This window comes from Carlito syrichta, unplaced genomic scaffold (assembly GCF_000164805.1).
Source record: "Carlito syrichta isolate Samal-C Ts95f unplaced genomic scaffold, Tarsius_syrichta-2.0.1 Scaffold303190, whole genome shotgun sequence".
Taxonomy (NCBI): Eukaryota; Metazoa; Chordata; class Mammalia; order Primates; family Tarsiidae; genus Carlito; species Carlito syrichta.
Genome location: NW_007247286.1, coordinates 23,680 through 34,987, shown reverse-complemented (window position 1 = coordinate 34,987; position 11,308 = coordinate 23,680). Strand labels below are relative to the sequence as shown.

Genomic DNA, 11,308 nt, shown 5'->3' with positions numbered 1-11,308 from the left:
GGCGTGGTGGCACACACCTGTGGTTCCAGTTACTTGGAAAGCTGAGGCAGAAGGATCACCTGAGCCCAGCAGGTCAAGGCTGCAGGGGCCATGAGTGTGTCACTGCATTCTGGCCTTGGTGACAAAGTGAGACTCCAACTCAAAAAAAAAAAATGTATTGAATGTTAATTAAAAGAATGTTGACATCTGCTCTGACAGAATAAGAATTTGGATCATGTTACATTTACTCACTCATTCATTCATTGGATGGTTGGATACTCTGCAATTGGTTAATGCATCTCTCCACCATGAGATTGAAAGCTCTGTGAGGTGTGGGATTGCATTTTGTTTTGGTCTCCACAGTTCCTCAGCACCTGGCCCATGGCCTGAACATAGTAGGCCCTCAGTAAATGCTTGTTAATTGCAGGAATGATATCAGAGGCCAAGGAGAGGCCCAAGGCAGACTAGACAGACCATTGGCCGGACAAACTGGCTCTCGTGTGTGCTCGGACCCACACTCAGTGCACTTCTGATGGTGATGGCTATGAAATCATCCAAAATACTCCCAGGTAGAGTGTCCCACCATCGAAGTGAGAGGATGGAACTTCATTTTCTCTTTCATGGAGGGAGAACGTGAGAATCCAGAGGTGGTTGTCAAGAGTGTTAAAAAGTGCTGGGTGTTGTGGCTAACACTTATAATCCCAGCACTTTGGGAGGCGAAGATGAGAGGATTGCCTGAGCTGAAGGGTTCGAGAACAGCCTGGGCAATTTGATGAGACCTCGTCTCTACAATAAACCAAAAAATTAGCCGGGCTGAGGAGGAAGGGTCGCCTGAGCCCAGCAGGCCGAGGCTGCGATGACCGTGAGCATGCCACTGCACTCCAGCCTGGGTGACAGAGTGAGACTCCGACTCAAAAAAAAAGGGGGGGAGGGGGATGTTAAGAATAAAAACCTTAGACAAATTAAATTTAGCCAAGTTTCTTTGAGCAAAAAACTATTCATGAATCAGGCAACACTCAGAACCAGAGGCTATTTAGAGAGCTCCACTCAGCAGCAGAGCGGTGAGCCTTCATAAGCTAAACCCAGAAGCAAGGTAGAGAAATCACCTGATTAGTTACACCTAGACATCTGCCTAACTTGGGCATGGGGGGGGGGCGGTGATGACTTGGTTGCCTGTGATTGGCTGAAACCTGGCTGCTTGTGATTGGCTGAGACTTAATTGGTATATTCTGCAATTAGGTTTCAGCTTGTTTACTTACTAAGTTGGATTGCAGTGTGTTGGGTAGGAAATCAAAGTATGGACACAGCCTCAGGCTAATGGTCTCCTACTTATTTAATTTAATTTACCAAGGGACAACCACTCCCAGGTATACTGGGATTGCTTCCGGGGGTTCTGGTCCCTCACCCTCACTGACAACCTCCCCCTCCCCAGCATGCTCTCACCACACACATGATTTGTATGCAATCCTGCTGCCATATTCATCACACTTGAATATAGTTATCTACACTCAAGCTATCTCCCCTTCTAGACTATGAATTTCTGGAAATCAAGGGTTATATGTTCTCATCTGCCTGCAGTGTGCCCAGTATGGGCTCAGCTTGGCAACAAACAGAATTTTTTTTTTTGAGTTGGAGTCTCACTCTGTCGCCCAGGCTGGGGTGCAGTGGCACACTCACAGTTACCCCAGCGTCGACCTGCTGGGATCCAACGATCCTTCCGCCTCAGCCTTCCAAGTAGCTGGAACTAAAGATGTGCACTACCACACCTGGCTAATTTTTTATTTATTGTAGAGACGAGGTCTTGCCAAGTTGCCAGGACTGGTCTTGAACCTGTGGGCGCAGGCAATCCACTTGCCTTGGCCTCCCAAAGTGACGGGATGACAGGCTGAGCCACCAAGCCCCGCCAACAAACAAAATTTAATAAACATGTGTTAAATAAATGGTGACGAAACCATCCATCCTTGGGTGGGTGTGCCCCTGGAACTGGTATCTGGCTGAGTTGAGGAATGGGTATTTGCCATTCAAGGAGTGCCAAGAATATCTCCATTTCAGCCCCCCACCCAAGCAGGTGACAAAGCCAAGGCCTCAGAGCCTGGACAGGTAAATGGCAAGAGTGACCTGGGCCACAAGAGACTGGAGAGCACTGGCTCCATTCAAATGGCTCTAGTCAGGAAAGTGGGTCCCATGGAGCCAGATTGCCAGGTTTCCTGGAGAAGCCAGAAATTCCCAGATTTCTTGCTGGTTTGGGTTTTTTTTGTAGGGGGGGAGAATTGTTTTTGCTTTTGGTAGACGAGGTCTCAATATGTTGCCCAGGCTGGTCTTGAACTCCTGGCCTCAAGCAATCCTCTCATCTTAGTCTCCCAAAGTGCTGGGATTGTAGGCACCATGCCTGACCCATTAATCCTTACTTCTTATGGTAAGTCTTATCAATTTTATGCAACTAATTTATAAATATTGTATACACACATCTCAACCATGAGTCACATGTGTCCATAGGCCAAGCCATTCCCATCGCATATCTGAAGGCCGCTTGTCCTCAGAACCCCTATGGCAGGTCACTTTCTGTTTTGTTTTATTTTTTTGAGTCAGAGTCTCACTCTCTTGCCCAGGCTGGAGTACAGTGGCACGCTCATGGCCACCGCAGCCTCGACCTGCTGGTCTCAGGTGATTCTTCTGCCTCAGCCTCCCAAGGAGCTGGAACCACAGACATGCATCACCACACCCGGCTAATTTTTCGATTTATTGTAGAGACAAGGTCTCGTCAAGTTGTCCGGGCTGGTCTCGAACCCCTGGACTCAGGCAATCCTTGCACCTCCATCTCCCAAAGTGCTGGGGTGACAGGCGTGAGCCGCCATGCCCAGCTGACAGGTCACTTTCTAAAGGGCAACAGCTGTGGCAGTTCAGTGTGACCAGGATGATTGGCATCCATACTGTAAACGTGGGAGCGGCCCTTATGGAGGCAGGGCCAGGAAGAACTTGGGAGGGAAGGAAGGAAGGAAGGACACTGGGGTTGGGACACATGTTAACAAAGTCAGAAGGAAAGGGTGGATGAAAGAAGTGGATCCTGGCAGGCAGAATAAGGGCCTGGTAAAGATGTCCACATTCTTTTTTTTTTTTTTTTTTTTTTGAGTTGGAGTCTCACTCTGTCGCCCCGACTGGAGTGCCTCGACCTGCTGGGCTCCGGCGATCCTTCCGCCTCAGCCTTCCAAGTAGCCGGAATTACAGGCATGCACTACCACGCCCGGCTGATTTTTTGATTTATTGTAGAGATGAGGTCTTGCTGCCCAGGAGGGTCTCAAACCCGCGGGCTCAAGCAATCCACTCACCTCAGCCTCCCAGAGGTGCGGGATTACAGGCTGAGCCACCGAGCCCAGCTAAAGATGTCCACATTCTAATCTCTGGAACCTGTGAGTACATTTTGTTACCTGAGAAAAGGGGATGAAAGTTGTTCAGGGAATCATGGTGCCAACTAGCTGACTTTATTACTTAATTCTTTTGAGTCAGGTCTCTCTCTGTCACCCAAGCTAGCGTGTAGAGGTATGATCACAGCTCACCACAATCTCAATCTTCTGGGCTCAGGGGATCCTTCTGGCTCACCCTCCCAAAGTGCTGGAATGAGCCACCACACCTAGCCTCAACTCATCCTTTATTTTTATTTTATTTTTTTAGTCGGAGTCTCACTCTGTTGCCCTGGCTGGAGTGCAGTGGCACAATCACAGAGCACTGTAACCTCTAATTTCCAGGTTCAAGCCTATCTCAGCCTCCTGACTACAGACGCACACCACCACACTCAGTTAATTTTTTTTAAGTTGGAGTCTCACTCTGTCGCCCAGGCTGGAGTGCAGTAGCATGCTCACTGCCATTGCAGCCTCGACCTGCTGGGCTCCGGCAATCCTTCCGCCTCAGCCTTCCAAGTAGCCGGAACTATAGGTACATGGCACCATGGCTGGCTAACTTTTTATTTATTGTAGAGATGAGGTCTCATCAAGTTGCCCAAGCTGGTCTTGAACTTGTGGGCTCAGACAATCCTCTCACCTCCGCCTCCCAAAGTGCTGGGATTAGAGGCATGAGCCACTGCGCCCAGCAGTTTTGTTTTGGTTTTTTTTGAGTTGAGTCTCACTCTGTCACCCAGGCTGGAGGGTAGGGACTGAGGTTTTTGTCTTTGTTTTTGTTTTCATGTGCATATCCAATTGTTTTAGCATCTTATGTTGAAAATTATATTTCACCACTAAATTGTCTTGGTACTCCTACTGAAAAACAATATAAAGATGTCATCCTATTTCCAGACTTACTCTGTTTCACTGATCGTCAGTTATATATATCTTTTCACCACAAGCCACAGTGTCTTGACCACTGAAGCTGTATATGAGGTCTGACAACTAAATTTGCAAATTCATCCTAGAAAAAGTGCTACATATCACATTGCTGAATATCACTATAGTCACCTTGGAAGTACTCCCCTTGGGAAGCTATGCACTGATGTCAAAGCAATTTTGGAACTGTTTCTGGAATGGCCATCAGAGCTGTCATCATATTACCTTGATGTTCTGAATGTCATCACAATATCTTCCTTTCAATGTTTCCTTTCTTGAGGTAAAGAAAAAAGCCACTGGGGGCCAGATCAGGTGAGTAGGGAGGGTGTTCCAATATAGTTATTTGTTGGCTGGCTAAAAACTCCCTCACAGACAGTGCTGTGTGAGCTGGTGCATTGTCATGATGCAATAGCTCCTTTGGGGCTATTTTTGCACACAACTTTCTCATGTTGAGGTTTTCAGTTAAGACTTTCCTGTTTGTCTATCAATGTTTATTCAGTCTACTATGCTTCTCATAGTCAGCCAATGGTTTTGACACACAATTTGATGAATTTTTGCAACGTTTTCATCAGCTCTGCTTGTTACTGACTATCTTGATCTCTTTTCACCAGTGATGCTTTCTCTCCCCTCAGAAAAACTTTTAATCCATTTGTACACTGCTGTTTTCTTCATGGCATTATCCCCATAAACTTGGACTAGGATGTCCCTGATTTCACTTCCATTCTTGTCAAGTTTAACAAGAAATGCAATGTTTGTTCATTGCTCTAATTCAAGCTATGATATTCTTATAACAGTGCACAGAAACATGCAACAACAATAATGAATGCCACTCAGCACAACACTTTCCCACATCGACAAGAACACAGCTTGAGACACTTTGTATAATATACCAAAGCTAGAAAACTTACTGAGCTGTTAGTACTGCCAATGTAAGTACAGTGGCAAGTTTACGAACTTGTCAGACCTAGTGAGTCTTGAAATCAGGTAGTATATGTCCTCCAACTTTGGTTATCCTTTTCTTTTTTTCTTTTTTTTTGAGTTGGAATCTCACTCCATTGTCCAGGCTGGAGTGCAGTGGCACACTCACGGCCACCCCAGCGTCAACCTGCTGGGGTCCAGCAATCCTTCCACCTCACCCTTCCAAATAGCTGGTACTGCAGGCCTACAGGCATGCGCTACCATGCCTGGCTATTTTCTTTTTTTTATTGTGGAAACAAGGTCTCACCAAGTTGCCTGGGCTGGTCTCAAACCTGCGGGCTAAGACAATCCGGTTGTCTCGGCCTCCCTAAGTGCTGGGATTACAGGCTGAGCCACCGAGCCCAGCCTATTTATCCTTCTCAAGGTTGTTTTGACTATTGCAGATCTTTTGAATGTTCATATAAATTTTTGTTTATTTATTTATTCATTTATTTAGAGAGAGGGTCTCACTCTGTCATCCAGTCTGGAGTACAGTGGTACGATCCCAGCTCACCGCAGCCTCAACCTCCTGAGTTCAGGCAACCCTTCCACCTCAGCCTCCTGAATTGCAGACTACAGGTCTGTACTACCATGCCCAGCTAATTTTTGTATTTTTTGTAGCAACAAGGTCTCACTGTGTTGCCCAGGCTGGTCTCAAATTCCTGGGCTCAAGCGATCATCCCACATTGGCCTCCCAAAGTGCTGGGATTACAGGTGTGAGCCATCGCATCTGGCCTGAATTTCCATATAAATTTTAGAATCAGTTGTCTAAATTTCTACAAAATGCCTACTGAGATGCCTCCTGGGATTGCATTAAATCTACAGATCAATTTAAGGAAAACTGACACTGTTGGCGCATGGGGTGTTCTGATCATGATCACAGTATATATCTTCTCTTATTTTACTGTTTACATTCAGCAATATTTTGTGCTTTTCAGTGTGCAGGTCTTGCCCATCTTTTACTTAATTTTACTATTAAACATTTTGGTTTTTGATGCTCAATTTCTGATTGCTTATTTTTTTGTTTGTTTCTTTTTGTTTTTTTTTAGTTGGAGTCTCACTCTGTCACCCAGACCTGCTGGGCTCCAGCTATCCTTCCGCCTCAGCCTTCCAAGTAGCTGGAACTATAGGCATGCGCTACCACATCCGGCTGATTTTTTGATTTATTGTAGAGATGAGGTCTCACCAAGTTACCCAAGCGGGTCTCGAACCCGCGGGCTTGGGCAATCCACTCACCTCAGCCTCCCAAGGTGCAGGATTATAGGCTGAGCCACCGAGCCCGGCTTTAATTTTTGATTTATTGTAGAGATGAGGTCTTGCCAAGTTGCCCAGGTGGGTCTTGAACCCACGGGCTCAGGCAATCCACTCACCTCAGCCTCCCACAGCGCAGGATTATAGGCTGAGCCACCGAGCCCAGCTGCTTATTGTTAGTATTTAGAAATACAATTGCTTTTGGCAATATTAACTTTGTATCCTGCAACCTTGCTAAACTCACTTATTCAGTCCAGTAACTTTTTTGTGGATTCCTTAGGATTTTCTACATAGACATTCATGCTGGGTGTTAATAAAGACGGTTTTATTTCTTCTTTCACCATCTGTATGCATTTTACTTTCTTTTCCTTGTCTCACTGCCCTGACTGGGACCTGCAGTACAATGTTGAATAGAAATGGCAAAAACTGACATCCTTGCTTTGTTCCTAATCCTAGGGGTTGTAACATTTTCCATAATATTCCTTTTTTTTTTTTGAGTTAGAGTCTCACTCCATTGCCCAGGCTGGAGTGCAGTGGCACACTTACGGCCACCCCAGCATCGACCTGCTGGGCTCCTGCAATCCTTCTGCCTCAGCCTTCCAAGTAGCCAGAACTACAGGCATGCGCTACCATGCCCCGCTAATTTTTGATTTATTGTAGAGATGAGGTCTCACCAAGTTGCCCAGGCTGGTCTCGAACCCACGGGCTCAGTCAATTCACTCGCCTCGGCCTCCCAAAGTGCTAGGATTACACGTTGAGCCACCTAGCCCGGTCAATATTCCCTTATTAACCTTTTAATATCTGTAGAATCTATGGCGATGTCACCTCTCTCGTTCTTGATATTGATAATTTGTATAATTTTTCTTTTTTTTTTTGAGTTGGAGTCTCACTCAGTCGCCCAGACTGGAGTGCAGTGGCCGCTCCCGGCCACCGCAGCCTCGACCTGCTGGGCTCCAGCAATCCTTCTGCCTCAGCCTTCCAAATAGCCGGAATTACAGGCATGCGCTACCAAGCCCGGCTGATTTTTTTGATTTATTGTAGCGATGAGATCTCGCTGCCCAGGTGGGTCTCGAACCCACGGGCTCAGGCAATCCACTCACCTCAGCTTCCCAAAGGTGCAGGTTTACAGGCTGAGCCACCAAGCCCGGCTCATTTTTCTTTTTTTTTTCCTGATCAATCTGGTCAGAGGTTTATCAATTGTATTGATCTTTTCAAAGAACCAGGTTTTAGTTTCATTAATTTTCTCCTATTTTATTGATTTTTTTTCTTTGGACTTTATTACTTTTAATTTGCTTACCTTGGGTCTGATTTGCTCTTTTCCTTCTATTTTCTTTTTGCTAGCTATTATTTAATTAATTAATTTTTTTTTTTTTTGGAGTTAGAGTCTCACTCTGTAGCCACCACAGCCTCAACCTGCTGGGCTCAGGCCATCTTTCTGCTTCAGCCTTTCCAGGAACTGGAACTACAGGCATGTACCACCACACCCAACTGATTTTTTGATTTATCATAGAGATGAGGTCTCACCATGTTGCCCAGGCTGGTCTCAAACCTGTGGACTCAGGCAAGCCTCTCGCCTCCACCTTCCAAAGTGCTGGGGTTACAGGCGTGAGCCACCACACCCGGCTAGGACTTCCTTTCTTGCCTAGTGAACTGCCAGAACCTCCTCACTGTCTCCTGCCCTCCATCCCACCAGAGACTATTCCAACACAGACATCCACCGGACGCATCCCCTTAGCCCCTTCAAGTCTTCATTCAATTTTGTCACGTTTTGCCAAGCACGGTGCCTCATGCCTGTAATTCCAGCACTTTGGGAGGCAGAGGTGAGAAGATTTTCCGAGCCCAGGGGTTCGAGACCAGCCCAGGCAACTTGGTGTGAGCTCACCTCTACAATAAATCAAAAAATTAGCCAGTGTGGTGGTGCGTGCCTGTAGTTCCAGCTACTTGGAAGGCTGAGGCGGAACAATCAGCTGAGCCCAGAAGGTCAAGGCTGTGGTAGCTGTGAGCGTGCCACTGAACTCCAGCCTGGGCATCTGAGTGAGACTCTGACTCAAAAAAAAAACCCACCTTCTCCAGAAGGCTTACCCAATTGGCCTTACTGATACTGCGATCTGCTTCAAGCATCCCACCACACTCTTGGTCCTCTTTATTCTGCTATGCATTTCCCCTTCCAAAGCACGTTTACCTTCCAAAATATTAGATTTTTCATTTATTTTATGTCTGTGATCTATTGTGTATCACATTTACTAGGACAATCTTCACAAAGGCAGAGATCTCTGTTTTGTTCGCTGATGACCTAAGTCCCTAAATAGGAAACACCCGATACATATTTGTTGACTAACTTAATAAAAAATGTCTAGCTGGGTGTGGTAGTGCGCGCCTGTCATTCCAGCTACTTAGAAGGCTGAGGCAGGATTGCCTGACCCCAGCAGGTCGAGGCTGCGGTGGCTGTGAGTGTGCCACTACATTCCAGCCTGGGCAACGGAGTGAGACTCCGATTCAAAAAAAAAAATGTAATGATCAGTTTTGATGCAGGAGCAGATGAAGAGGAGCAGTGATCATAATGACCAGGGTTTCTGGAGCTGGGGTATGAATAGAGTCAAGGGACACCAAACTGTTTCAAAAACAGGAGAGACCCCAGTTGGAGACCATACATGGGAGCTGGCATCTGGAGGAGGGGGTTGAATTCCCAGGAGCAGAGAAAATAATGCAGGAAAAGTAAAGAGAGGGCAGTGGCACACTCACGGCCACTGCACCCTCTACCTGCTGAGCTCAGGAGATCCTTCCACCTCAGCCTTCCAGGTAGCTGGAACTACAGGATGCGCCACCATGCCCGGGGAAATTTTTGACTTATTGTAGAGACAAGGTCTCACCAAGTTGCCCAGGCTGGTCTCGAACCCTTGGCTCAGGCAATCCTCTCGCCTCCGCCTCCCAAAGTGCTGGGATGACAGGCGTGAGCCATTGCGCCTGACTGGACATCAACATGTAAATAAAAGGACGGAGCCCAAGTATAGTGGCTCACACCTGTAATCCCAGAGATTTGGGAGGCCCAGGTGGAAGGATCACTTGAGGCCAAGAACTGGAGACCTGGTTGGGCAACATAGGGAGACCTCGTCTCTAAAAAAAATAATTTTTAAAAATTAGCCAGGCATGATGGCACGCACCTGCAGCCCTAGCTACTCGGGAGGCTGAGGTGGGAGGATCGCTTGAGCCCAGGAGTTTGAGGTTAGAGAAGGCTGTGATCGCGGCACTGCACTCCAGCCTAGGCAACAGAGCAAGACCCTGTCTCTAAACAAACAAATAAATAAAAAGATGGGTAGAGAAAGGGGACAAATGCATAACCAGAGAGAAAAACGGGAATGTGGGTCACAGCAGCTTAGGGAGGAGACTTTTAAGAAGGTTAAGTCAGGCAAGGACTCAAAGGGGACCACTGGACGTCACTAGAAATGCACAGATGGCCTTACAGGGGAGCCACCTCAGTGGTTGGCTACAAGGTGAAACTGTCAGGTCGACAGGCGGCGGGGAGGATGGCTGAGGTCAACAGCAGGAAGATTTGGAGGCCACCAGACCTGGCGCCCATCCTAGGACAGGTCACGTTAGGCCTCCGAACCGCAATCGTCCCTCGTTTAAAAGGGGGACAGCAACCCCTAGCTCATCGACTTTGGTGATCGACGGTGCATCCCGCCACGAGCAGACCGAGTTGGCGGCGACCCAGACACACCGGTCGTGGCCCGGGCTGGACAATCCAAGAACCGCAAAATTGTGGGCACGGAGAGGGGGCGGGTATGCGGCGCTGAAGTCAGCTCCTTGGCACAGAACAGTCCGTCCCCCAAGATCGGGACCGCCCCAAGATCAGCAGGAGTGAAAGGGCTTCTCCCCAGCCCTGGGCACACCTGGCCGCCCCTCCCTTTCGTGGCGCGGCAAACGTGCCCCGAGGCCGGACAGGGATCTCCCGCCCGCGGAACGCTCTTTTCCTGCCACCACTAGCCGGCCCGGGTAGGACCCAGTTCTAGGCAACGCAGCCTTCCGCCCCTAGCAACCACTCACCTGCTTCTCGTTTTCTATTGGCCATCAAATATCCTTCCTTTTCTTATTGGTCCGCGTAACTTTATAGCAGCCAATCGGCGGTAGCCACGGGACCAAACTCACTCCCACACAACTTGGGGGGGTGATCATGGCGGAGACAAATTTTTGTTTTCCGCACTGAGCTCTTCCAGAGAGTACCTTCGTCGTCAGACTGTTGCGGATATCCCTAGAATGAGACTCTAAGGCATTCCAGTTCCTTCAGGCCTGTAAAATCCGTCTCTTGCACGACTCCCCCCTCCGAGTGGTACGGCCCGCACGATGCCCCGCCTTCCAGCGGCTGGGAGAGCCGGAGTCCTCCACCAGGTTGAGTCCACTCGGCGGCGAGGACCATACCATCTGTCACTCATGCGTAGGGGGGCTCCAACTCCCCCCCGTTGCCCTACTCCGTCCCGACCACTTCTCGCATCTCTTGTTCAGCCCTTCCCCGGGGGCAGAATCCCAGATACGGTGGCGAGACTACCGTTTCCGGCGCTACCGAGGGCGCGGTGGCGGCGAGGGACTGGCGCGTTTGGTACGGTCCACGCCGCGCCCCGCGCCGCCGGAAGTGAGGTGTCTTACCCCCGAAGTTCCGGTTCGCAGGGGGTGGGGAGTGTTGTTAACCGGAGCGGCCACCGCAGTCGCGGGCATCGAGCGTGTTCGCGGCGCTGGGGTCCTGGTGAGTGGGGCAAGGTCGGGCCCGGGCTGCGGCTGGGGTCCGGACCCGGACCTCCCCGTTGCGGTCTCCG

The 11,308-nt window shown here is 48.7% G+C and overlaps 1 protein-coding gene across 1 annotated transcript in view; it reads left to right on the top strand.

The window, feature by feature from the left end:
• Positions 1–11,129: 11,129 nt before the first annotated feature.
• The window catches only part of SYVN1 (synoviolin 1), a 6,337-nt gene continuing 6,158 nt past the window's right edge, over positions 11,130–11,308 (top strand). The window contains exon 1 of the mRNA XM_008058050.2: positions 11,130–11,238. The gene's annotated coding sequence lies outside the window, so the exon portion shown is untranslated. The remainder of the gene's footprint in view (positions 11,239–11,308) is intronic.